The sequence below is a fragment of the Rousettus aegyptiacus genome, unplaced genomic scaffold (genome assembly GCF_014176215.1).
Source record: "Rousettus aegyptiacus isolate mRouAeg1 unplaced genomic scaffold, mRouAeg1.p scaffold_m13_p_7, whole genome shotgun sequence".
NCBI lineage: Eukaryota > Metazoa > Chordata > Mammalia > Chiroptera > Pteropodidae > Rousettus > Rousettus aegyptiacus.
The window spans coordinates 93,232,676-93,259,475 of record NW_023416310.1 but is presented as its reverse complement, the minus strand read 5'-3'; the positions used below and the strand labels follow the sequence as shown (position 1 = coordinate 93,259,475).

The window sequence follows — 26,800 nt, the reverse complement described above, 5'->3', positions numbered from 1 at the left end:
AGTTCAAATTAAAGACTTAATTATCCCGCATAACAGGAAGGTCAGAGGCAGTGTGAGCTCTGTGGATGACTGATCTGGTGGACTAATAGCTTAATGGTGCTATTAAGGCGCTATATAAAGTTCTTTCCTCTCTCTCAGCCCCACCATCCACTGGCTGCAGCAGTTCCAGGTGTCATATCCAGAGTCATTTCCTACGGATTCCTCCTACAAGACGGAAGTTTTCCTCAGAAACACATTCTCATGCTCCCCAACTTCCCTGCATTTCTCATTGGCTGTAAACATGCCACATACCTATTCTTAAACAAATTACTTTAAAAAAAGAATGGAATTAATTACCTTTAAACTAATTGGAACATGGAGGCAGGTGAGCACTGAAAAATATGAGATTGTAAATATTGGATAGAAAAACAAAGGGCAGATTGTGTGCTGGATACAAATGAACGATGGTCGCTGCAATGAACAATGTTGATACAAGGCAACCACAGGTGTGCCCAAAGCTAGCGCTGCTCTTCAGTGGTACATGACACTGTATGTAGGTTTAGATCCTACTGTTTGAATGCCTTTCTCCCAATGCCACCAGTCCATGGAGGCCTGAAACACTCCTATGAACCAGACATTTTAGAAGACAGTCAGTGTTTTGGGACACAGATCCTGCTGCAATTACCCAAACTGAACCACTTGCTTCTGTCCTTGTCCTCATCCAGCCTCTCTCTCCTCATAGCCCAGATGATCTGATTGAAATTGAAGCCTAGTCATGCCACCTCCTGCTTAAAATCCTTCAGTGGCTTTCCTGAGTTATCAAGATAAAGACCAATGTCCTGAACATGGCCCACGGTCACACACAGTTGGCTCCCTGCCTACCTCTCCTCAGCTCCCCAATCCTTCTCTGCTGTAGCCACACTGGCTTCCTTCATACCCTCTTTCCACATAATTTTCACATGCTGGTCCCTCTCTTTCAAACTCTTTTCCCACTGCTGTTCATCGCATTAACTTACTCTTTGGGTCTCAGTTAAACTATCTCTTCCTCAGTGAAGCCTTCCCTGACCCAATGGTGTCAAACCCCTCTCTTAGACCCTCTCACAGCGCCACGTGCCTTGTCTTCAGAGCACTTGCCATGAATTTATTTTACATTCATTTGAGAGGTTAATTGATTGTTATCTTGCTCATTTAACCTGTTAGGGTCAGCTCAGGTGGCTATAACAGCAGACTAGACGGCTTGAACAGCAAACATTTATTTCTCACAGTCCTGAAGCTGGGAAGTTCAAGATCAAAGCACTGGCAGATTTAGTGTCTGGCGACAGCCTGTTCTCTGATTCACAGTTGGCCATTTTCTCACTGTGTCTTCACATGACAGAAGGGGCAAAAGATCTCTCTGGAGTCTCTTTTCTAGAGGCACTAATACCATTCATGAGGGCCCATCCTTATGACCTAATCATTTCCCAAAAGCCACACCTCCTACCACCATTGTATTGGGGATTAGGTTTCAAATTCAATATGAATTTGAGGAGCACATAAACATTCAGTCTCTAGCAGCCTATAAGTTCCATGAAGATAGGGATTGATTCTGTGCTTACTGGTTTGTAGCCCTAGTTTCTAGCACACTCTGTGGTACAGGCAGGTACTCAGAAAATACTGGTTGAATTAAAAAACAAATTAGGGAACCCAAGAGTTCCACTCTCTGTTCTCTTACCTCTTCACTACTGGTTTGCCTGAGCAGGGTCATATCCTGACCTGTTACCTCCTGATTCCCAGCCTCTCTCTGTCAGTCTCCCCCATGGCCTCACGAACTTCACAAAGTTGCAATCAGCTCCAGGATCTTTGCAATTCATGTATGATGTGGCCTGATCTTATGGCCTATATCTAAAAAACAACTATAATTTTCTTAAGTCCTTAGAATGTACAGTAAATATTGAATAAGCAAACAAGTAAATAATTTAACGACATGGTTGGTATATGATTAAGAGCACAAGTTCAGCAATATGCAAATAGTAAGATCTTCATATAGTAAACTGTGCATGTTTGTTAGGTAACTTCTCCGAGCGTCATTTATTTCACCATAAAATGGGATAATGATATTAATTTCAAGATTTTTATAGGTATTCATAAGCTAAAATATGTAAAATGTTTAGCTCAGAAATGGAAGGTATTATTAACAAACTAAATTTCTATAACTACAGAACTGTTTCTCAGAAAAGTTGTCTTTATAAAGAGCCAAACACTTTAATAAAATGTGAGATGACTTAAGGTAAAAAAAAAAAGGTTAAGAACTATTGCTGGAGGGGTTCAGGAAGTGGACGTAGTTGATCTGAATAATTCATACAACAAAGTGCTTGACTTTTTGAACCCAGTCAGTCTATGTTGTGCTCAGAGCGCCAATGAAACTTTCAAGTCCAACAGAGTAGTGAAATCAAAGTCGATTCTTCTGTTTCTCAGAACCCAGTCATGGATTAGATTCCCTCTGTTAAAACTTTGCTGTGTTAGTGAAATGAATCAGACAGAGAAAAACAAAGACTGCATGATCTCACTTATATGTGGAATCTAAAAAAGCCAGACTCATAGAAACAGAGAGTAGACTGGTAGATAACAAGGGCTAGTGGGAAATGGGGAGATGTCAGTCAAAGAGTATAAACTTCCAGTTAAAAGATGAATAAGTTCTGGGGGTCCAATGCACAATAGAATGACAATAATTAATAATACTGGATTATAAACTTGAAAGCTGCTAAGAGAGTAGATCTTAAATGTTCTCACCATACCAAAGAAATGGTATTATGTGATGTGATGCAGGTGTGTTAGCTAATGCTGTTGTTAAAACAATTACCTGGATAATTGTTTTGCAATATAAGTGCATCAAATCAATACATTTGTACACTTTAAACTTAGTAATATGTCAATTATCCCTCAATAAAACTGAGGGGGCATAGTTGCTGTGTTAATTAACTCACTCTCATCTATTCTATTAAAACTTGATATTATTCTACCACTTGGTTTGACAACAAAAAGTCATACACAGCAGATTCTGTGGGTCTTCTCTCATATCTTAGTTTTATATCATAAGACATGATTCCTAATGTCTGTGGAAGAATCTGTGGCATGTAAACATTTACCAGCATCTCATACCCATGCAGATATCACTAATCAATCAGGATATTCTTTCCCACCAAGACCTACGTAAGGTTTCTTAATCCTTCTCAACACAGAGCTTCAGAAGTTACACCGCTCAAACAGAGCTGATCTGTGAGATATAACCTATTCTCCATGCTGAGCCTAAGGAAATAATCTATAAGAGACCAGAAATCAAATTATCAAAACAAAAAACACAAGTGTAAACCTTATGTCATTAGCCATGAGGACTAATCTTATGATGTTATTGCAACTGAAGAACTATAGTCCAGAAACAAATAATGATAATAATTTTTAAATAACTCAGGTTCTTTACTAGTATTCTCAAATAGCATGAGAATGATATTTTGAGCTCAAGAATAATCTATTTTAAGTTTTCACATTTCTTTCTCCTCCACTTCTTTCATAGACATCTTCCAGGGCTCACTTGTCAAATTCTTCAAAATATTTGTTACCCAGCCTTAGAAAAAGCCCTACTTACCCTTCTTGTCCTCCCAATTTCCTCCAGTTTTGCATCATCAAAATGCAAAAAGCCAGTCTAGAATATCATGAAAAGAGTTAATACCGAAAAGAGTAAAATCAACATCATATTTACCAGTAAGGAGGAGGGAGGATTAGAAATTGCATACTTTAGACACTTTTGCATATATCTATCCAATGACTTTAGGCTATTACTTCACCCTTCCTCCATTTTCAGAATCAAGATTTTCCATTATCAGTGCTGAAGTTCACGTAAAGTGTCCGAAGCCAAATCTAAAAGCGGCTTTGGCATAGAACTGACATTTTTTAAGCTAGTGCTCAGAATTCCCCCACAAAGCCTGTGGGGGAGTGGGGGATGCCACTTCAAATGATGAAAGTTTGTTTCCACCTTTAGAGCTACTTCTTTCTCTCATTTCCTCTCCATGCAATAGAAAGTGTGGACGGAGAGAAGGAAAGGAACTGCCTGAGAGGGTCAACTTGGATTTCATTCATTATAGGCATCAAATATTAGAAACAAAAATTCCATTTGCTTTTGTCTCATCTCAAAACAGAAAGGCTTTGAGCAATAAAAAAAAAAAAATGCAATAAAAACAAGAAAAGGGGCTGACAGAAAATACAACCTATAGCCATCACATCCCTAACTTTAAAGGAATCTTGATCTTTCCACTGATAAGCAGAATTTTTCTTCTAGCTTTGAGTCACAAAAATTTGCATGCTGACATCCAATTTTATTTGAATTCTAAAACTTTTCCAGAATATGTACCCTACACAGCTTTGAACTCTGGGATAACATATCCTTTACTAGGGTCTTTTCTCTAGTTCTGAACACCAAGCACCCATATTCTGATTCCTTGAGGGATGGGTAAGACAGAAGTCTGGGGTGAACAGAGCACCAGAAAGCTCATACAAGGTCAGAAGCAAGTGTTTAGAGGAGAGAGAAACAAAGAGTCAGGAAGACAATGTACAGAGATTCTGAAGTCCAGCAAACGTACTTTGAAGGAGACATGTATTCGAATCAGCAGATCTATCCTCACCCAAGGTTGTAGACACAAAACAAAAGACTCCAAGGGGTACACTCCAGCACTTCACGGATTACTCTAGGCCCCCTTCATCTTCCATCCTGAACCAGCTGGCTGTTTTGGTATCTTAAACTTCCATTCTATTATCTCAAGTGCTATGAGTTTGCTCTATGAGATGAGGTAAGAATTTTACTCCACAACACTAATAAAAAAAAATAAAGTTAATTTTTTTAAAAATCTTTTCATCAGATGGCTATGTTGGTAATGGGAAATTCAATTTCAGTCAAGCTGAAGGAAGCCTCTTCCTTTCCTTATTCCTAAAGACATGGACGGTTCAGAATATTTGGGGAAGGCCTATTCAAGGTCATTCTAGTTCCCAGTGATCTATTCATTAGACACACTTATTGAAACCTGAGAGCAAGATGTTTGCTGAGAGATAGTCCCTAGGCTGCCAGTGTCCAGACTCATGAATGATCTAAAAACTGACTTTCCTGTTTTCCCCCAGTGTGATGAAAGACAGTGGGCTACTGCCCCCCATCGTGGTAAGTACCTCTCTATTATAAAGCACTCAAAAAAGTGTCAAAATACCTTTACAATATTCTTCTGTTGATTAAAAGGTAAAGAAGTTATTAAAAATAGATGATTAAAATGGTTCCCTTTCACCTGTCAAAATCTGGTCTCATTCCCCAACCTGCACACTTCTCCAGCCTCTGCAGGAGGAAGAAGTAGGATAAGATATGATGAAAGATACTGCCATTTTCCTTTTCTTCCTTTTCAGGAACAGCCCACCAAAATGGAAACAGAGAAGGAAAGAGCATAAAGAAAGAGGATTAAGCTCCACGACTGCCTTATAAGTATTAATTGAGGGAAAATGAAATTACTTCACCATTAATTGCATTGAATTCTACGGAAGAAGGAAGGAAAGGGAAAGAAAAGATTGCTACCTAATTTCAATATTGCTTCTAGCGAGGAAGCATTAGATTAGACCCAAAACAGAAGACCATAAGTGTATTATATAAAGGTGTTAACCTAAGGGTGGCCATTAGACCAAAATGCCAGACTTCTGAAATGTTGAAAGATATATCAAGAAGAAAAGAAGGGGAAAAAAAGGAGAGAGGGAAGGAGGGAAGGAAAGAAAGAAGGAAGAAAGCAAAATAAGTCTGTAGTGAAATACTACGTAGGTACACACATATTGCATCACATAAAACAATGTGATACAACTGAGGTCAAACCTCTCGAGCACATTAATTAATGTAAATGGGCTTAACACATCTATAAAATAGTTTGAGATTGGCTAACAAAGCAAAATTCAACACATCCAAGAGACACACCCAAATCAAAGAGATTAGGAAAGATTAAAAGTAAAAGAATGGACATATGAGCAAAATCCTATTAGAAGACAAAATGGAAGGGAAAAGTCCATTTATAAGAGCAATAATGATACTATTATCATAGTAGTAATATAATACTTCAGCAAAATCCATGTGAGAAAAATTGTATAATATTTCCGAAAGACACAGAAGTAGACTTAAGCAAATAGATTTTTTATATTCTTGGTTAGGAAGAACCAACATCATAAAGCTATCAGTCCTCTGAATGTTAATTTTTATACTTAATGAGCTCAAATTAAATGCCATCAGGTTTTTATCTTCCTGGAGATAAAGTTGATTATAAAGTTCATTTGGGAAAACTATGGAAATTAGGAGAAACAGGAGGGGTGAGTTTGCTATAAAAACATTTTTTTAAATCGATAAAAATGTTTAAATGTTTTATTGGTGTAAGAATAGACAGAAAGACAAATGGAATAAATAAGTATTCCAGAGATAGACCTAATCACATATGGAAATTTACCACTTAATGATTCAATTTCTACAATTAAATTTTTTCATTAATTCAAATTCGGCCTCTCTAATGAGCTGGGAAAGAAGAAATGTCTTAATAAGTGGTACTGGAATAACTGGTGAGTCATATGGAAAGGATAAAATTGGATCCATTCTTCACTCCATATACCAGTATAAATTCCCAATGGGTCAGAAATTTAAATGTAAGAATAATACTATATACGTTATTAAAGAAAATATAGATGAATTCCTCCATACATGGAAATTGGAAACACTTTCCTATAGCTCAAAATCTAGATTCAATAAAGGAAAAGTCTGACAAATTTGACCCCAAAAATTTAAAATCAAAAACTTCTGTATAGCAAAAACTCCATAATTAAAAATAAAAATGACAACCTGGAGAAAAACATTTGCACTTTTGCAAGGATAATGAGTTCATAGTCTAAAAATAGAGAAGAAATAGATCAATAAATCATAGAAAAATGAGTAAGAGATAGACAGTTCACACAAAAAAAGTAATGTAAAGGGCTCTTAACCCATATGAAGAGAAGCTCAATCTTGATCATCATAAAAGAAATGCAAATTAAGACTGTACTTATTACTCATGCAAAAGTGACAAAAAACTAAAAGTTCAACAATCTACTCCTTTGGGAAAGTTGGAAGAAATAAACATTCTCATATATTGCTAGTACAAAATGAAATGAACCTGTGGAGAAGAAACTGGCAGTATCTTGCAAAATTCATATGCCTTTACCCTTTGAGCACTTCTAGGACTCCATCCCAATGGCAAAAATTGTAAAGATGTATGCAAAAATAGTAAAGGCTATTTGTTGCAGCCTAATTTATTACAGTAAAAGTCTGCAAACAGACCAAATTGCTATCAGTCAGAAACTGGCTCAGAGGTTGATAAACTCTAGCCCTCAGGCCAAATCCTCAGGCCTGTTTTTTTTGCTCACCCTTCAAGTTAAGAGTGGTTTTTTTACTAAGGAAAGGGGGAGGGCAGAGGGAGAAGGAAGAAGAAGAAGGTGGGGGTGTAGGAAAGGAACAAACACGTTTCTATCTCATCCTTACAGGAAAAGTTTGCTGAACCCTTGACTGGATCAATTAACACGGTACATCTACACAGTGATATTCCATATCACTATAAAGATGACTGGGAAATAAAAATAATAATTGCAAAGAATTGAGACACATGAAATCTATTTAAATACGTAAGTTGGTAATAATATTAAAGAAATGACAACGACAACCAAAAATCAACAACAAATTGGTTACTTCTGGAGGATGTTGCTATGGATTAAATATTTGTGTTCCCCACCCCCCCTCAAAAAACTCATATGTTGAAGTCCTAATCTACATTGTAATTGCATTTGGAGATAGGGTCTTCAGGAGGTAATTAAGGGTTAAATGAGGTCATGAAGGTGTGTCCCTGATCCAACGATTAATGTCCTTATAAGACAGACAGACCCCAGAGAGTCTGCTCTCTCTCCATGCCAGGCATCAAGGAAAGGCCATGTGAGCACACAACCAGATGGCGCCTTCTATAACCCAAGAGGAGAGTCTCACCAGAATCTGAACACTGCTGGACTTTGATCTTGGACTTCTAGCCTCCAGAAATGTGAGAAAATAAATTTCTCTTGCTTAAGCTTTATGCTATTTTTATGTTATGGCAGCCCAAGCTGACTAACATAGATGCCAAGGAACCAATTTATTTTGAAATAGGTAAGTAAAAGGAAAGAATCAAGCACTTAAATTGATCTTCCTGAGTAATCAAATTATTTAGTATAGAAATACCCCATCTAATGAATGAAGAAGGAATGATAAAATTAGAGTATCACCATTTCTGCCATCCCCAATAAAATAATGTCTCTAGGCCATAGTCATTAGCAGCTGCTACCATTATAAAAAGCGAGGCATCATGTACCTCCTGATAAATGTGATCATTTATGGGATAATTTTTTTTCTAAATCAAATCAATCCGATTAAGCCTTTAAATCTGGATACCAATTTGTAGAAAATAAAGGGGACAGAAATATGCTTTTCATGATACCATAGGAATAAAACCAGCAAAATTCAGACTGTGGGCAACTACTGAAAAATGACAAGATTTTTCAACAAATTGCAATGATAACAAGAAAAAGAGAAAACCTATGGATCACAAGAGTTTTAAGAGGCATGTCAACCAACTAAAATACATGGGCCTTACCTGGATACTAAGTCAAGCCAATGGTGGAAAAGCATCTCTGAAGCAACTGAGGAAATTTTAGTGGTACTTGACAAATTAAGAAATTATTGTTTTAATATGATAGTGTAAGACCAGTGCTCCCGAAAAATGCCCCAGGGGCAGGTCCCCGCCCCTAGCTTCCACCTGCGGCCCATGGACCAATCTGCGGGTGCCAGGACTACACTCCTGGCGCCACACCACTGCACCAATGAAAGAGCCCCATGCTGTGGTGCCACACCACTGCACCAATGAGAGAGCCCCACGCTGTGGCGCCACACCGCTGCACCAATGAGAGAGCCCCATGCTGTGGTGCCACACCGCTGCACCAATGAGAGAGCCCCACACTGTGGCGCCACACCACTGCACCAATGAGAGAGCCCCATGCTGTGGCGCCACACTGCTGCACCAATGAAAGAGCCCCACACTACGCTGCACCAATGAAGGAGCCCCACGCTATGCTTTTGCCATTTTTGAATCTTCCCCTTCCTGAACAGGACCCTTAAAACTCCGCCCAGACGCCGCCCAGGTGCGACTTCTCTGGCCCCTTTCCTCGGAAACAGAGAACCTCGCCCAGGACCGCTTGCCTTTCAATAAAGGATGCCTGTTAATCATGAGTCAGACTCTGTCTGTTGAGCAGCCGAACCTTACAGATAGTATCAAGAGTATGTTTTTTAAAAGATGCAGAGCCACCTACCTTTGTGGGACAAGAAGAGCTTAGACAAATGCATTGGCAGGAAGCAGAGCAGACTGAGTCCTCTAAAAGAGACGGCTAAGATCTACGGGGACTTCTCACACCTTTGGAAGGGTTAGAGGCCTGTAGAACACAACTGAAATGGAATTCTCTCTTAGGAAAATAGGGGAGATCAGAAAAGGGAATATCAATTTGAGAAATAATAAATATGATTTTTCTTGCACTTGAGAGTGGTACATGAGAATTCACACCAACAACAAGTAATAACGACAATTACTTTCTAATTTCTAACCTTTAAAATCATCTCGCCAGGGAAGTATTATTACTCCTCCTCTCCCCTCACCTGTTTTCAGACGAGGACATTGCGACTCAGGTTAAGCTTTCCTGAGACCTTAGCTAATAAACTATAAAGCCACTTAACCTAGCAGCACTATGCACAATGCTAGGCACATTGTTAGTAGTAGTATATTTATTAGATTAATTAGTTCACCAGTTGAATCTCTGACTAATTGAATCTCTGAATTTTGAACTAATTATTATTTGTTCTGATTTACTATGGGTCACTTAAGTGACACATATTTAGCATATTTAGGAATCTACTGAATACAAGGCACTATACCTAATCTTAGTCAAGGACAGTAAGACAAATACTTTCATCAGTCTATCAGGACATAAAAACAACAAGACTAAAATAGACTAGAATTGCAAAGCACTTCTTTGGAAATTTGGAGGAAGGAAAGATTACTTTTGTCTTGAGACACCAAAGAGAACTTCCCTCAGAAGAGGCATATGACAGAGAGGCAGTTTTAGGTTCCCAATGCCAAAGAGAACAACCTAAATCTTATTTGTACTTCGATGAGGATGTCTAAGCAATTATCTTGTGTATTTGAGTATCATTGCCTGACCTACTTAATTCAAAACAACCCAATTTTCTTTTTCCTCAGCCACAGATTTTTGCCTGAATTATATGGATAGCTACATCAGTTCTAATCTTTATAGAGCCCAAGTGAATCCCATTTGTTCCAAAAAGAAGTAATAAACTTCCACAGACATTGCCCTCCAATGGATAGTTAGCGTACTGCATTGACACCCAAGAAAATATAAAATTATGTCAAATTACTTATATATAAATATGCAATTACCTACATGACTACCTATCCCTTGACTTTTCCTTTTGCTGCAAGATGGACCCCGCCACTGGGGCTAAAGACAGGATGGGGGCCTGAAGTCATGTCCCTATCATATAAGTCCCCACCGCAGCAGCTGATTGAACCCAACCTGGAATAATTAGGCTTGTCTCTTGCAGCACTAGAGTTGGGGCACGATTTAAACATCTTTTCATAGCTCAAGCTGAGAAGGTGGACATTTGGGAGCTATGGAATGCCTTACTTTGGCATGAGCATGTGAGAAGAGATTACTGATGGGAAGAGAGGAATAAACAAATATGAAGGAACAACCAGAAGCACAAGTCTATGTAACCCTAGAGAGAGAGTTACCAACACAGCAACTGCCTTGTCGCCTGATGATTTTTCTGACCCCTGGGTCTAGTTCTTGAGATTGTTATAATAAATTCTCCTTTATTTGCCTAAGCTTGTTTGAGTGTTCATATTACCTTACAACCAAAAGAACACTGATAATCACAGGGGGGCAGAAGGGGAAAAAAAAGTATCAAATAGACTGAGTATGGAACAAATCATTTTGTTCTATTTGGTGAAGCAAACAAAAGCAATCCCACAGAAAGGCAACAGTTCACAAGATGTCATGTTCCAGCACTCAACAACAAGCCCCGTGTGCTTTTGTGGGGGCCCTATGGCAGCCTGTGCCCCAGCTAGGGTTGGGAAGGCTCTGTGCCTTTCTTTCACACTCTGGTGACCACAGCAATTTGACAGCAGAGGCTAATGAATCCCACAGTTGGGGATGAGATGCCTTTGCCTGCTTCAGCAATGGAGAAAACCCAGCTGGCTTCTTCACTCAGGTACTGGGAAAAGTACACAGCAGGAAGTTGGTTTTCCGGGTCAAAAACAATTACTGAAAACTATCCAGGGGCCACTTTCAAAAACACAATGTGCGCAGTAGGCGGGACACAGGGAGCTGCGAGCAAAAACCTCTCAACGTCCATCTCCCTCTGAAGATAAATTTTACCTCTGCTGAGATCAAACTTCCCTCTCTTTCCTCTGCCTCCACGTCCATGACATGGCCCTCTAGCTTGTCTCTTTTCTGAATTTTCTCAGCTACCTGTCATGGTTGTTTGCCTTCTCTCTTCTACCAGAAAGACAAACACTCTGTAGATAGGATTCAAGTCAAGTTTACTTCTAGATCTGCCAAAGTGCATAGCATAGTGCCTCACACACAAAATATACTACAGGAAAAATGTCTAAGAACATAGGCTCTGCCCCTTACTACCTGTGTGATCTTGGGAAATTTTCATCACTTCTCCAAGCCTTATTTTCCTTACTTAAAAAATAAAAAATAAAAGTATTATTCCTTTGCTCTCTAGATTGTAGTTAAATGAAGATTAGGACATATGTAGTGTCTTGCATGAGATAAACCTACTACAAATAGTAGCTATTATTAGTAAGCGGTAGGCTTAGCAGTGACAGAACCACTGCACCCTCTTCTGTCCTGCATATTCTGTTATTATTGTCATACAAGATTTCTATTTCGACCCCAGAAGGGCTTCAGTAGCAATGATGCATCCACTCCACAGCAGAGAAAGCCAGACTAGGTAGAAAGCAGTTACACTAGCTAACCACAAGCTCACAGTAAGTGACTGCACTGTGCCTGACTTTAAAATGCACAAAAATGATACCTGCTCATGCCAAATTAGAAACAGCTTCCAACTGCCTGATGCTACATTCACCACCATGTCCCAGAAAGATGCTGACTGAAGGTTTTCAAAAACTTCAAAAGACTCTTGCAATAATTGCATATTCATTAGGCAAATTAGTTCTAGATTATTTTTAAAACCATAACTTGAAGAAGAAAAAAAAAAAGACCAACAAAGAGTTCAATAGAATTACGCAGGAGTAGTGTTTAGAATATAAAAAATGTAGAATAGTATTCTTTCTGAAAGCATGAAATGGCAAATAATAATAATAATAAAGTGGGGAAGGGAGAAGGGAAACCGAAAATAAAAAGCAACATATAGAAAAAGAATTTGTATGAAATTCAGCCCTTCAGAAATACATAGAATTTTTCTACCAGTTTGGGCTGGGGGCGGAATGTACACAGTGTTTCCACCTCTGACTAGAAACATCAATGGGAAAATAATAACCTCTCTCATCATCATATTACATTGGCTGAAGTAGGTGATTAACACCGCATGACCCCTAAAACAAGCATCTGCTGGGATCTTGTTCACTCGGGAGCCACAATCAGGTATCAAAGACTGAGCTCCATTTCTTTAGCCTCCATTATTCTCCAAATGAGCATTGGCCACTTCACCCAGATGTGTTAACAGGGTGAAGAGTCAGAAAAGGCAAAGAAAAGCCGCCAATGGAGCATCGGGTAGCTCACAGCTCCCTGCCTTGAAGTGCATTACAAAATGGAAAAAAAAACAAAAAGTGTCCTGGAACACCCACCCCGGGCAGGGCTCTTCATGACAGGAGCAGAGAGGAGTGAAAATGCTGGTGTTCACCATGCAGAAAGGTTAAGTGATGGCCCCACTCCTGAGGCCACATGTGTACAATATTAAGGTATAAATTAAAGAGCCCAGCACTAGTTCCTGTTACTCGCCAGTCCCCACTGAGGTTGATCCTTGCACCATATGCAAAGGGATGGCTGCTTTTCACCTGGCAGAAAAATTAAAAGGCTTGTTCTGAAGCCAATCCCATCTTCCACGATTATAAGCACAGTGCTATATTATAGAACTAGTGGAGAAGGTAGGAATTGAAAAAAATGATCCCAGAATTAAATGTATTACAAACTGTAGCTAGTATTCCAAAAGAAAGAAACAGAGAGCCATAGAAAAAAATAAGGGGCATTACTTACATTGGGGCAGGGGAACGGGCAGAGAAGACCAATATTTCTAGGCAGTATAGCATAGTGGTTAAGAATGCAGGCACCCCTGTCTGAAAGATTTGGATTTGAGCCCAACTCTGTCCCTTTCTAGCTCTGTGACTCTGACTTGAGGTAAGTCATTTCCCTCTCCAAAGTTCAGTTCCCTTATTTGCAAAATAGAAATAAAAATACCCTATAGCACCTAAAGATGTAATGATGTAATAATCTATGCTACTGCTAGAACTTAGTAAGTCCTTACTCAATAAAATTGTTATTTTCAGACATGACAATCCAAAATATATCACACTGGTGTATTAATGTGCTATGGCTGTCAGACAAATACCACAGTTGAGGTGGCTTAAATCAGGGGTCCCCAACCTCTGGACCACAGACCAGTACCAGTCCATGGCCTATTAGGAACCAGGCTACACAGCAGGTGAGCGGCAGGCAAAGCAAGCAGGTTCATCTGTATGTGCAGCCGCTCCCCAGTGCTAGCATCACTGCCTCAGCTCCACCTCAGATCAAAGGGCATTAGGTTCTCATAGGAGCACCAGTCCCTGGTGTGGAAAAGGTTGGGGGTGGCCAGCTTAAACAACAAAAACTCATTTTCTTACAGCTCTGGAGGCTAGAAGTCCAAGATCAAGGTACTGGTAGGGTTAGTTTCCCCCAAGGCCTCTCTCCCTGGGTTACAGGTAACTGCTTTCTATGTCCTCACGTGGTCTCTCTGTGTGCCAAATTTCCTCTTTTTAGGACAACAGGCAGATTGGATTAGAACCCACCAGAGAGGTCTCGCTTCAACCCAATCCCCTCTTTAAAGGCCCATTTCTCCAAACGAAGTCACACTCTGAGGTAGTAGGAGTTAATGCTTCAATATGCTAATTTGGAGGGTACATAATTCAGCCCTAACAACTGGTACAGCATGGAAGCTGGCTGGCCAATCAGAAAAGATGATGCTTAACCGTTGCTCAGTTAGAATAGATGCTGGTTGTAAAGAACTAGCAGAGTGAACAGATGCAAATGGGTTATTGCTACAGTTATGATTATTATCATTTACTAAGTTTTGTTAAAGCTGCCTCTTAGGAATATGCCAGGTTTTCAGGCAGAGTGATCCAATGTTTCTTAGAAGTGAGATTCTGGGAGACAGAGCAGTCTTCAGCCCATGTGAACCTGAACAGCCTGCTTGTCTCTGGAATTACACAAATACCCAGAGCCTTTAGCAGCTATCTTGTGAGAAGAGGTAGGAGGAGAACAGTGGGGGAGGATAAGGCAGAATTTAGGAAGAGTGAGATTTGAAGACAAAGACTTAGAAGAAGAGCATTTACATGGAGAAAAGGAAATCACCATGACAAAAGCTAAGACAGCCCAGGGGGAGGAGGTCTCAGTGGGCTTGTTTCTGGCTTTGATTCTAGTTCAGGGTTGACTGGTCAGAACTTTCACATGATCAAGATGAACTCTTCTTGGCATATTTTCTTCATCCTGCTAAAAGAGTCTTCCTTTTCCTCTTTACCCAGATGGCTGCTTCTCTTATCCTCCTGCGTTATGTCAGGCTGAAGGCTGTAGAAGGAAAAGGAAAAGGAAAAAGGAAAAAATAAATAAAACCCTATTAAACTCTATCACCTTCTACATTGTCTCCTTCGGTTGCTTCTTCTCCTTGGTCAGCCTTTACTCTGTGATTGCCACAGAGTAATGTACAGCATTACGTTTCTCACGTATGCCTCCAATTAATCCTCATAACCTCACTAGCTCTGTTGTCATTTTACAGACGAGATTTAGTGACTTGTCAAAGGTCAAACTAAAGAGTAAGTACAGAGCTGAGACTTGAACCAAGTTCTATCACATTCGAAAGGTCCTGCACTTAATCACCGTGATATCCTGTGACTATACATCTAGGACAGAATGAAGCCTGGGGTCAGGTATTGACCAGCACCAGCATTTAGAATAGAGATTGTAGCCATGGATGCTGTCAGTATCATGAGAGCACATTTACCATGGGGTCTGAGGTCAATGCCAAGATTCGAGGTCACAGTATTAGGAAGAACTGAGGATGCAAGAAGGCTTCAAAGTCCAAGACCAAGGTTGGGATACAAGATAGGTACAAAGAAAGTTGAACAGTTCATCTTTGATTCCCCTTCGTCCCTCTCTACATCCAATTAATCACGAAGTCTTATTGGTTCTCCCTCCAAAATAATTTTGTCATTCTTTTGCTTCTCCTCATCCTAATTACTACTCTCCTATGCCAAGTCCCCCGCACGGTCTCTATGCTTCCAGTTTGGCCCCTATCATTCTTTTCTCCTACTGCAGCCAGGGTGTTCTTTCTGAAATATAAATCTGATCCTACCACTTTTCAACTTATATTGCTTATATTGCTTCAGTAGCCTTCAAGATGGAGCAGGTGGCTCAAAAAAAGCTTCTAAAGCTTTCTATAGTTTAACTCTTCCCAACCACATCTCTCGCTTCTGCCCTGTTTTCACTCTTCCATTAGTGTCTCTAATATAATACGCAATGTCTTCTCTAGCCTCCAGATCTTTACAAATGTCATGCCTGCTATCTAGAGCAGTTTGCATCCCAATGCGTTCAAGTCTTGGTTTGAACACTGCATCTTCTCAGAAGCCTTCTTCTCTCTCTGGTAAGAATTTGGAGGACAAAGCTCATCTCGCTGAAGCTCCCCTACCGCCACTTCTTTCTACCTTCAACACTTACTCAAAAGGCAACTATAAGCCTTCATTATGGTCTCACAGCTGTTTCGGGAGTGCAGCGAAACACTGAGTATAAAGAGGGATGGTCTGTGTATTAATCAAAATGTGGGAGGCGGCGCAATTGCCTGTAATACATACTAAGTTAATATTAGTATTTAATATTACTGAGAAAGGCAGGAGGCTCTGTATATGCAAAAGGAGGAAAGCCACTGACTCACAGGAAAGTAGCCTTGTTCTGCAGAGGGTAATATCACTAGGTCATCTAGAAAGAGAAGGGATCAAAAAACTTCAAACTTGGTAGTGCCCCTGCCCCAGACACCTTCTGTCTCAAAACTCTGAGGCATTTCCTCTGGGCTTTTCTGAGGAAAAATCCAAAAAAGCTGCTTTACTACTCTGGTCACCCTTGTCCCAGATATCACTATTCTTTGAAAAGTCCGTTGTCATTAGTTTTCCATATTAAATGAGAATGAACAGCATGGAGATATATAACTTTGCAAATGAACCAAATTCTTCTCTTCTGCCTTTGTTCTTTACCATAGGATAAAAGTATGTTACAGAGCCAATTACACATGTGCACCCGTACTGTCTCCTTGCCAGGTCCGAGTAGTGCACATCCCTGTAGCATCTGTGCTTAGCCTATGTAATTGCCTCACCCACACCCACACACGTAAGATCATAAATTCCCTAAGTGCAGGGACCGTGACTAAGTTGTTCACTTGTTAAATCCACCACCTACACAGTGCCTGGCTTCCATGGTGTGTTCAATAAGTAATATGGAATGGAAATTTACAACATAAACAAACCCCTCCTCCGTATCACTTCCCATCTAAGACAGAGGACATGCAAACTAATTCCCCTCACCACCCATCCCTGTCATGTGTTGCACGAACAAGAGCTAAGTTGGGGAAGGGGAGGGCTTCCCCCAGCCCCACCTGGTGAGATCCTCCTATTTCCACATTCAGAAAGGAAAAAAAATAAATAAATGTTCAACTAAAAGAGAAAAAGCTGTGAAAATGCAGGGTTCATTTAGGGCCAGTTTGGAGAATTTTTTTTTCTAACAACATCTGGACAAATTTAAAAATGTGCTAGGAAAAAAACGTACTTGAGGTCCGATGCATGAAATGGGAAGCAGAATATGGGCTCAGAACATCAATTACTTGCCCCTTTGTCTCCCCCATTCCTTTGAGAAAATTTAGTGAGCTAAATTCTTACCATGCCAATATAATAAAATACCCAACATTTGAGTAAATTATAGATTAGCTGCAGCAATTGTTCATCCTTTAAAAAGAATTTTCCAAATTTAAAAAATATTTTTTTTTATTTTAGTCCATTTTGTTCAATGTCCTATAGTTTTGAAAAATGCATCATAACAGCACTGAAAATGGTCTTGTGACATTTTACCCTCATTTGGTTTAATTTTCCTTTTGTCTCAGCTGCTTTATTAAAGCAGGACAAATTGTCTCCTTGAGCGATAAAGGCAAAAAAAAAAAAAAAAGTAATAAAATAACTACAGATTTTTTTACACATGGTCAGTCACTCCTGGAAATGCTAAATGACAACAAAGAAAATCGCTAGGTTTATCTGGGAAGAGGTTCTCTCTCTGGTGATTACCATTTCAGGACTGCTGTTAGTGAACCACCTGACTGGGTCAACAGGGCTGTTCTGGGGTCAGAGCTATGGGGTCTTCTGACCTCCAAGTCTCCTACTGACTTTTAAGAGGAAAGTGTACAAGACATGTGGTCAGGCTGCATGGCCTTAAAAAAGCCATGCATTTGTCAGAAAACAATCAAAGGCTGAATTGAGAAACACTCTACAGGACAACTGGCCTGGACTCTTCAAAAATGTCAACATCGCAGAAGTTAAGATAAGGCTGAGGAACTATTCTAATGTAAAAAGATAGATGGCTAAATAAACACAACAAATGAAATGTGTTATCCTGGACTGGATGCTAGATTGGGGGGTAGAGGGGAGGAGGAATGCTATAAAAGACAAAATTAATCAACTGAAAAAATTTGCATTAGTTTACTGATGTGTTACCGTTTAGATTTTCTCCTCTCAGTAGAAGCTCTATGAAGAGGACGTTTTAAAAAATTCATTTGCTTATATATTACTAGCATTTAGGACACTTTCAATGATATCTTTTGAATGGATGTATGAATGAATGAATGAAGTCAGTTCTGCCAATCCATTTTCCAAAAACTACCAATATTTTCCCAACTCTGTGCTAGATACTTTAAAGCAATTATCTCATTTAATTCTTTCTAAATAAATAAAGTGAAGTAGATGCTATCAGTTCCATTCTACAGATTAGTAAACAAAGAATCTCACCAAGGTGCCTAACTCTATTGGGAGTTAGGAGCAAAAACAAAATTTGAACCAAGTTCTGACTCCAAAGCTTGTGTTATTCCACTGCGTGGTACAGCCTCAGCAAAGCAGGCATATTCACAGTCTGCCCCTCTTATCCAAGCCTCTCATTAGCATCCTGAAATCATATGGGTACGGACTTGACAAGGCTTCATTTTCTTCTGCTGTTTATCTTTGACACGATGTCTTCAGCTGCTGTGGGTGATGGGAAGGCTTTTAACCCGGTGAATCAATAGCTGATCCCTGTCTACCTCCATCACTGGAATGACACGTGGCAGCCTCAGAGACATCTCAGGTCTTTAAGGCATCTTGTTTGTTGTCCTTGAGTCCCACTTTTGCAATTTTCACAACATTAGCTTGTCCTTTGGATGGGAGATAAAACCCTCGGTAATCATTTAGGGCATGACTTGCATCAGCAGTAATGGTAGCTGCATTTTTGTCCTTGCTCCAAAAAAGTAAAAAGCCAGCATGAAGATTTTCTAAGGAAGTTTTTGTCGAATATTTATTAAGCTACCTATTGAGTTCTAGATACTGCTTTCAAGAAGCTTTCAGCCCTGTGGGAGAAATAAACAAACAATTAAATTAATGCCATCAGAAGCAAAGTACAGGAGACCACGGGACAGCGGTGAAATCAATAAAGGGGAGATGAAATCTCTGCCAGCACCTAAAGAACATTGAGAGTTATCCAGATAAATGGGTGGAAAGTATCAGTGCCCTTAGCTGATGTAACTGTACATTTAATTGCCTGAAGGTGACAGAGCATGGCACATGGAAGTAGTTAGGGAACTTCCAGGTGCCTAGAACATAAGGTGCAGCTATACAATCAGACAGGGCCCCAGGGTTTAGACTTTATCCTAAGGGCAACAGGAGGCCAATACTAATTTTCCACCAGGATGATCTTCAGATTTAGTTTGAATGATGGCAAGACAAAAGCAAGATAGACTTGGACTGGGACTGCTTCAGTCAGGGTTTTGCACCAATTATTTCAATGCAGATAATTATATGTAAAGAATTATTAGCCACAAATTAGAAAACTGAAAAGACCAGGAAACACTGAGGTATCATAAATGTAGTCATGCAGGAAGCAGCTATCACTTCGAGGGCTTGAGAAGCAAAGAGAAGAAGTTGGTATTATTAAAATGTATAAATGTAGAAGACAGGCACTGCAGAGTTTCAGCCCAAACCACTGAGGAGAGGGTGCTGCACCGGCTAATTCCTCAGTTTAAAGGATCCAGCACAGCTTGGACTTCCAAGGAGAGGCTGGCTGGTGGATCCAGTTTATTTCTTAAACACTCGCAGAACCTGCCTCAAGGAGGGTGCCATGAAGCAGGTTCTGAGACGGTTAGATAAACTAACTGGAATCAGCTGCTGCTATATGAAGCAAGTGTCACAGTCAAGGTGAAGAAGTATTGCTGGGTTTCTTGGCTCCCCTCCCCCAGGGAGCCAGGTGAGAAATGTGGTTAGCAGTGGTCCAGTCCCAGTATCACAAAGCTGAGGCACAAAGGTGGGCTTGAAGCTGAGAGACGACAGTTGAACCACCACCACCACATCAAAGGTCTGCAGGCTTCCATCTCCTTGCACACCTCCTTGACAGCCCGGGGGCTGAGGCCAAACTGGGGAGCAATGATTTAAGCTCCAGGGAGAGAGGAGCCCAAGGACAAGACCAAGCACATTCTGGCAGGCTGAAACCTGAAAAAGGAATCTGGCCATTGGGAGGAATATGGCAGCCCTAATTCCGCTCACTGCCAAAGTTCCGCTCAATCAAGGTCAGCCACATAGTGCACCAGGTACTCTGTTCCTGAGCCCTTCAATTTCACTTATAACCCCCACAGTGGAGCCCTTCATGAAGCTCTGACCTTCCCAAATAATTGCCCCAAGGTAAAGCAGAAATACTTCCAGTTTCCCTCCGGGAATCCTTTTCTCACCTTAGTGTTTAGGATGCGTGAAGTTCCAATTCAGGTTAGCAGTGGAGCACGTGACTCTGGTTTGAGCCAATCAGAATGCCACATTTCCGGCCACAATGATTGGTCAAAGATCTTCAGGTGACCCGATCAGACCCAATGGGGCTGGGAAAGACATTCTGCTCTGCCATGTGAAACTTGATCTGGAAGTATTTTGGAAACTGCTGCAGGTACTTAACGTTAACAGGTGGGGAGCTTGTTTGAATACAGGGCTACTATGCCAAAATGCAGAGCGCAAAACCCAGAAATAGGTCCTGGTAACATTGCTTGGGCCCTGAGCTGTAGCTGGAGCCAAATCTACTGCCTGGTCTTTTCAGTTACTTAAAGTTACTAAATTTCCTTTTTCTTATATAAGCCATTCGGAATAATGCTTTTGTGTGTTTTTTTTTCACTTGCTACACACAAACACAGAGAGATACTGATGTAGCACCCGTGCCTTGCATCTGTCTCTTCACTCTTTCTCCATTTGCAAAATAACCATTTTCTACCCTCTTTCTGGATTACAGTAACAGCAGGAAAATAGCTTCACGCAATAGAAAATACCACTATTAAAATTAAAATAATTTAACTTCACTACTAAAAAAAAAAATAAATTATGAGAATGATCTTATCTTGATTAAATCACCTCTTTTAAAAAGATGTTTAAAATGACAATAACTAACACAATTATGAGGAAATAAGTACATTTATGTATTGCACGTAACCATGTGAATTTGTACAGCTATTTCAAAAATCATAGTACCGTATGTATTAATGGTCTAAAACTGTTTATAATCTTTGACTCAGTAATCATACTCATAAATTGATCCTGAGAAAATAATTACATAGACCATTCTCTATTTGCTTGACCCTCCTGATCTAACTCTAGTTCATCAATGTTCTATTTAAAGACTGCTAAAACTGTATACCATACTCAACATAGAACACAGTCTTCCTACTCATTTTCAGGGCCCTGAATAATATTTCTATGTATACTAATGAAGCTCGAGTTAACTTTTTATTTCGGAATTTATAATAATCTAGTCAAATCTCTTTTGCATGTAACTGGTATTTAAATCTTCTATTTTGAGTCCTTTGCATGTTTATAGTGCATCTCTCCAACAAGACTGGAAGCTTCTTAAAATAGAGTACTAGCTCTCAGCCTTATAATCACTCATTATTTCGGTCAACAAACATGTAGTACATACCTATTATGAAGTGGAAACTGCACAGTTGCTAGTGCAGGGCCATGCATACTTGGTGAAAGACAAAGAGACTATGAAAAATATCTTCCCAGGAACATCTGCACATAAAGGAATAGGAGATAGAGCCAAGGGTAACCTCAAATGAATCAATCCTAACAGTCAAGGCCTAACACTAGTGAACCCTCTCTGTGCTGCTTCCCTGAAACCCCTCCTTTCCTGACCCATGCTAATGCCATTCCCTGAACTTATTCATGATAGTATCTCATGAGTTTCAGTCATTTACCTGGCTGATATTTCCACATTACCATGCGTTTCTTGAGGTTCTCATTCATCTTTGTATTCCAGCATTTAGAGCAGTGCACATATGAAGTATGCTCAATAAATACTCATTGAATAGATTAGTGAATAAATTTTAAGCTGATTGTATTTTAATGTTTTTGAGAGTCCAGTTGATGGGGCATAAAATGTTTACATGTATTTTTGTCCAGCGAGTTCTACAAGCTTGTATGCACACATGCACACACACACACCCCACTCCACCCCACCACCCAGGTTACACTGCGCAGGCCGCTGGTGTAACCATGCTGTGTGGTTAAGAACATTAGCAAAAGAAATGCTTGACCAGCCAGAGATCTTCTCACAGAATAACACCATGTATCAATCACAAGAATGTGGGCTGACACTTCAAGAGGTAAACATGTTCAGTGTTTTCACCCAAAAGATGACATTTTGTCTAATGATGTTAATTTTCCGCTGTAAAAACTTTATACTACCAAAAAACATCAAAATAAAAGCCTGTCAGGTCAACAATTACAAGTGGCAAAGGAGAGATAGATTAATTCCTGCAACAGTGAGTTTGAATTATCCAGAAGACAAGTATTTAAAACACAATATGACATAGATTAATTAGCTCTGTGTCTTCATAAAGCAAGATCTTTTGTTTTGCTTGAAATACATTCCAATTTGTCTGTAAAGTATACAGATTTGGTTTACTCTATTTGCTCAGTCTTTACCTGAATTTTCATTCTGAATTTTCCATTATTCTTTATTTATAACTCTTCCCACAGTTATAATGTTTCCATTTAGGAATGCATTTAAACTTGAGAGGGTTGGTTACCAAGTAGATTTTCAGCAAAAGCAACCATTTGATAAGAAAAAGAGGACATATGGGTGGACCTCATTTAAAGAAAGTCATGAAGTGACTGCCTAATAATACTCTAAATGTAAAACAAAACAAAATAAAAAACTGTCTTTCAAATTTGTTCTACATAAACTCCTTAAATTACATGCTTTGTTGAACTTCATATACCAGTTTGAGAAATTTAACTTAAGGAAGGTATCATATAGGTATGCAGTTATTTATCTTCAAGTTGCTTTACTATGGAATTTATCATAATAGCAAAAAAAAGGAAGGAAGACAAAGTTCTTAACAACTCTTCAAATATAGAAGAATTAAAGTTTTTAAGTACAGCCATTAGATATAACATTGGAGAGTATATAACAGGTGGGGAAATGTTCCTATATGGTGATCAGAGAGAAGAAAAAAAGCAAGTCATAAACAATATTTGGAGGCAGCAAAATCCATGCTCAGTGATTAAGAGCATGGATTCTGTAGCCAGACTGCCTTGGTTCAAATCCCAGTGTTACCTCTCACTAGCAAAATGACTTCAGGCAAGCTACTTAACCTCCTGGTGCCTCAGTATACTAGAAAGACTAGGATCTAGATCGTAAGGATTTTGTGAAATTAAGATAATTTGAATAAATATAAATAAAACACTTAGAACAAAGCCCAAAACATAGTAAGTGCAACATTGGCTCTTATTAACATTTATAGTATGTTCTGTTTTTAAACACAACGTATGAAAATATTACATGCATAAGAAAAAAACTAGAAATGTGCTCCAAAATATTAGCAATGATTACAGCAAGGAAAATAAGGGTAATTTTTAGGTTTTTCATGTTTATTTTTTTTTACTATTCTGGAATAAAGATGCAGCATTTTTTAATTTTAAAAATTGATAATTTTTAACAAAATCATATTTTCTTATATACTTTTGCTCTTAAAACATTTTATTAATAAAACACCATTTTAAAGACCAGTATAGCATTCTGGTCAAGATGGCAGACCAGGTAAAAGCAGGCTTCGCCTCCTCCCAGGACCACATTAAAATTACAACCAAATTATAAAACTGGCAACTTGGAGAACATCTGAAGTCTAGCTGATCATAACACTACATCTGAAGATATAAAGAAAAAGCCACAATGATACTGATAGGACAGGCAGAGACACAAAACAGGCTGGTACCACACCTGCGCCTGGTGGTAGAGCAGCAGGAGGGAGAGCATGGCTGCAGAGGTCCCCCGAAGGAACGAGGGATCCTAGTTCCACACAAGAGCTCCCCAGCTTAGGGTTTCAGTTGTAGGAAGAGGAGTTCCCACAAAATCTGACTGTAAAAATCAGCGGGATTGATGCCATCTGGGTGAGATAGAAGGAACCTGAAAACCTAGATGACTCCCTTAAACGGCCCACGCACAGACTCACTCGCTCACAGACACTCACCCAGCGAAGGGTCAGCAACTCAGGAGGTGCAAGAGAAAGACAGGGAGGCACTAGAATGAGGGCTGGAGGGACAGCTACCACTGCTCTTTTATCGGCCCCACTCAGGGGGCTGTCTGCAAATGGGTGCCATCTTGCCTAGGTTGAACCTGCCCCACACGCAGCCAATTCTGAAGCTGCATTAGCCCAGTGAGATCCACCCACTCTACCCCTGTCTCCCTGGGACCCTGCCCATCCAACCCACAAATTTTCTGTGGCAAGCCTATTGGCAGGTGGCCAGCCCTACCCTGCACCTTCCCTGGGTCTTGCATTCATGGGCAGGCAGCAGCCTTCAGGTTGCATGCACCCGCACATTATGGGGGAGACTTTTGATGTTAGGCCACTGGTACCAGCCTAAACTGCAGAATTGCTGGGGTCCGCAGCCTGAGACAGACAGCAGCTGGCCTTGCTATGATCTGTGACGTTTGTGAGAGCCCGAGGACACAGCTCTGGAAGCAATCTACATTGGTCTGATGGAATCAGGTCACTCCACCAGATGTCTTCCTGAGATCCTGCATCACCCAACTCACAAATTGCCCAAGGTGGGCCCCTTGCCAGGCAATCGGCCCCACACTATGCTTTCCCTGGGCTGCAAATTGGAGAGCAAACAATAGCCCTCAGCTGCATGGCCCAGGCATCCCAGGAGACTTTGGGAGGTGGGCTATAAGACATGCCCTGAGATACAGTATTTCTTGAACAGATAACATGTGTCTCCAGGCCTGAGGTGGGCAGCAGCTGACTTTGCTTTGATCTGAAACTTTTACAGGAAGCCACAGGTTCAACATGGTAACAAAACCTGATTCTGCATTACCTGGGTGAAATCTGTATACTTTATCCCAATGACTCCCTGGATCACCAACCCACCCAACTCCGGTACCAACAAAAGGCTTTTATAGCTATGGAAACTTGTGTGCAACTGGCAGATAGCCTCAGGCCTTGAGGCACTCTGGACCTTTTGCTGAGCTGCCCCAGGGCCAGTTCTGGGGGTAACTGACCTCGGCTCCCAGTGTGGTCTCTCCCACTTGCCTCCAGATCCAGGCAGCAACCATTCGCAAATCGCTTTCTAGCTCCTACCAGGTAACCCTGAACAATCAAAAGCAGCGGCTGACCTTGACCTACATCCAGTCAGCCCAATAGCCAATCCCATCCACTGATGTGCTAATAACAATGAAGGGTTAGCTACAACAAAAGAACATACACAACCCACACAGGGAACACAGCTAGAGCCTCCAGTGCAGGGAATGAGGGAGACTGCACCACTGGGCTACACAGGACATCTACTACATAAGGCCGCCTGTCCAAGGCTGGGAGACGTAATGAATCTTCCTAATACATGGAAACAAACATAGAGAAATAACTAAAATGAGAAAATAAAGAAATATGCCACAAATGAAACACAGGGGAAAACATCAGGGAAAAAAAAAAAAACTAAATGAAATGAAGCCAAATGACCTACCAGGAACACAGTTTGAAACACTGGTTATAAGGATGCTCAATGAACTTAGGGGGAGACTAGAAGAATATAATAACTGCAATTAAGAATACACTAGAAGGAATCAACAGTAGATTAGATGAAATAGAGGACTGAATTGGTGAGTTGAAAGACAAGATAGCAGAAAACACCTAATCAGAAAAGAAGCAGCAACAACAACAACAACAAATAAAAATTTTATAAAATATGAAGAAAGTTTAAGAGACTTCTGGGAGAACATCAAACATACCAGCATCCACATCATAAGGGTACCAGAAGAAGATGAGAGAGAGCAAGGTATTGAGAACCAATATGAAGAAAGAATGACAGAAAACTTCCCTAACTTGGCAAAGGAAATAGATACACAAGTCCAGGAAGCGCAGAGTCCTCAAACAAGAGGAATCTAAACAGACCTACACAAGACACAGCATCATTAAAATGCCAAAGGTTAAAGACAAAGAAAGAACCTTAAAAGCAGCAAGAGAAAGGCAGCTAGTTACTTACAAGGGTACACCCATAAGGATATCAGCTGATTTCAACAGAAACTTTGCAGGCCAGAAGGGATTGGCACAAAATATTCAAATTGATGAAAAACGAGAACCTACAACCAAGACAATCTACCCATCAAGGCTATCAAGTAAAATTGAAGGTGAAATAAAAGCTTTCCAGACATAAAAAGCTAAAGAAATTCATCACCGATAAGCCAGAATTATAAAGAATGTTAAGTGGACTTAAAATAAAGAAGGGGTAAAAACAAAACAAAACAAAAAAACATAAATACGAATAATAAAATGGCAATAACTATGTACCTATCAATAATCAGTTTAATGTAAATGGGTTAAATGCTCCAATCAAAAGACATAGGGCAGCTAAATGAATAAGAAAACAAGACCCATACATATGCTGTCTTCAAGAGACCCACTTCAGATCAAATGATACACACAGACTGAAAGTAAAGGGATGGAAAAAAATATTTCATGCAAATGGAAATGAAATAAAAAAGCTGGGGTAGCAATGCATATATCAGACAAAACAGATTTTAAAACAAAGGCTCTAATAAGAGATAAAGGGCATTATATAATAATAAAGGGATCAATACAACAAAAGGTCAGAACCCTGGTAAACATATACATACCCAACATAGGAGCACCTTC

At 39.9% G+C, this 26,800-nt stretch overlaps 1 long non-coding RNA gene across 1 annotated transcript; it reads right to left on the bottom strand.

Moving 5' to 3' along the window:
* Positions 1 to 13,868: 13,868 nt before the first annotated feature.
* On the bottom strand, positions 13,869 to 26,133 carry LOC107500889. The gene is made up of 3 exons (XR_001594620.2): positions 20,360 to 26,133; positions 18,399 to 18,988; positions 13,869 to 14,928 (listed from the first exon to the last, which is right to left on the bottom strand). It is a non-coding gene; the product is annotated as an uncharacterized LOC107500889 (long non-coding RNA).
* Positions 26,134 to 26,800: the final 667 nt, after the last annotated feature.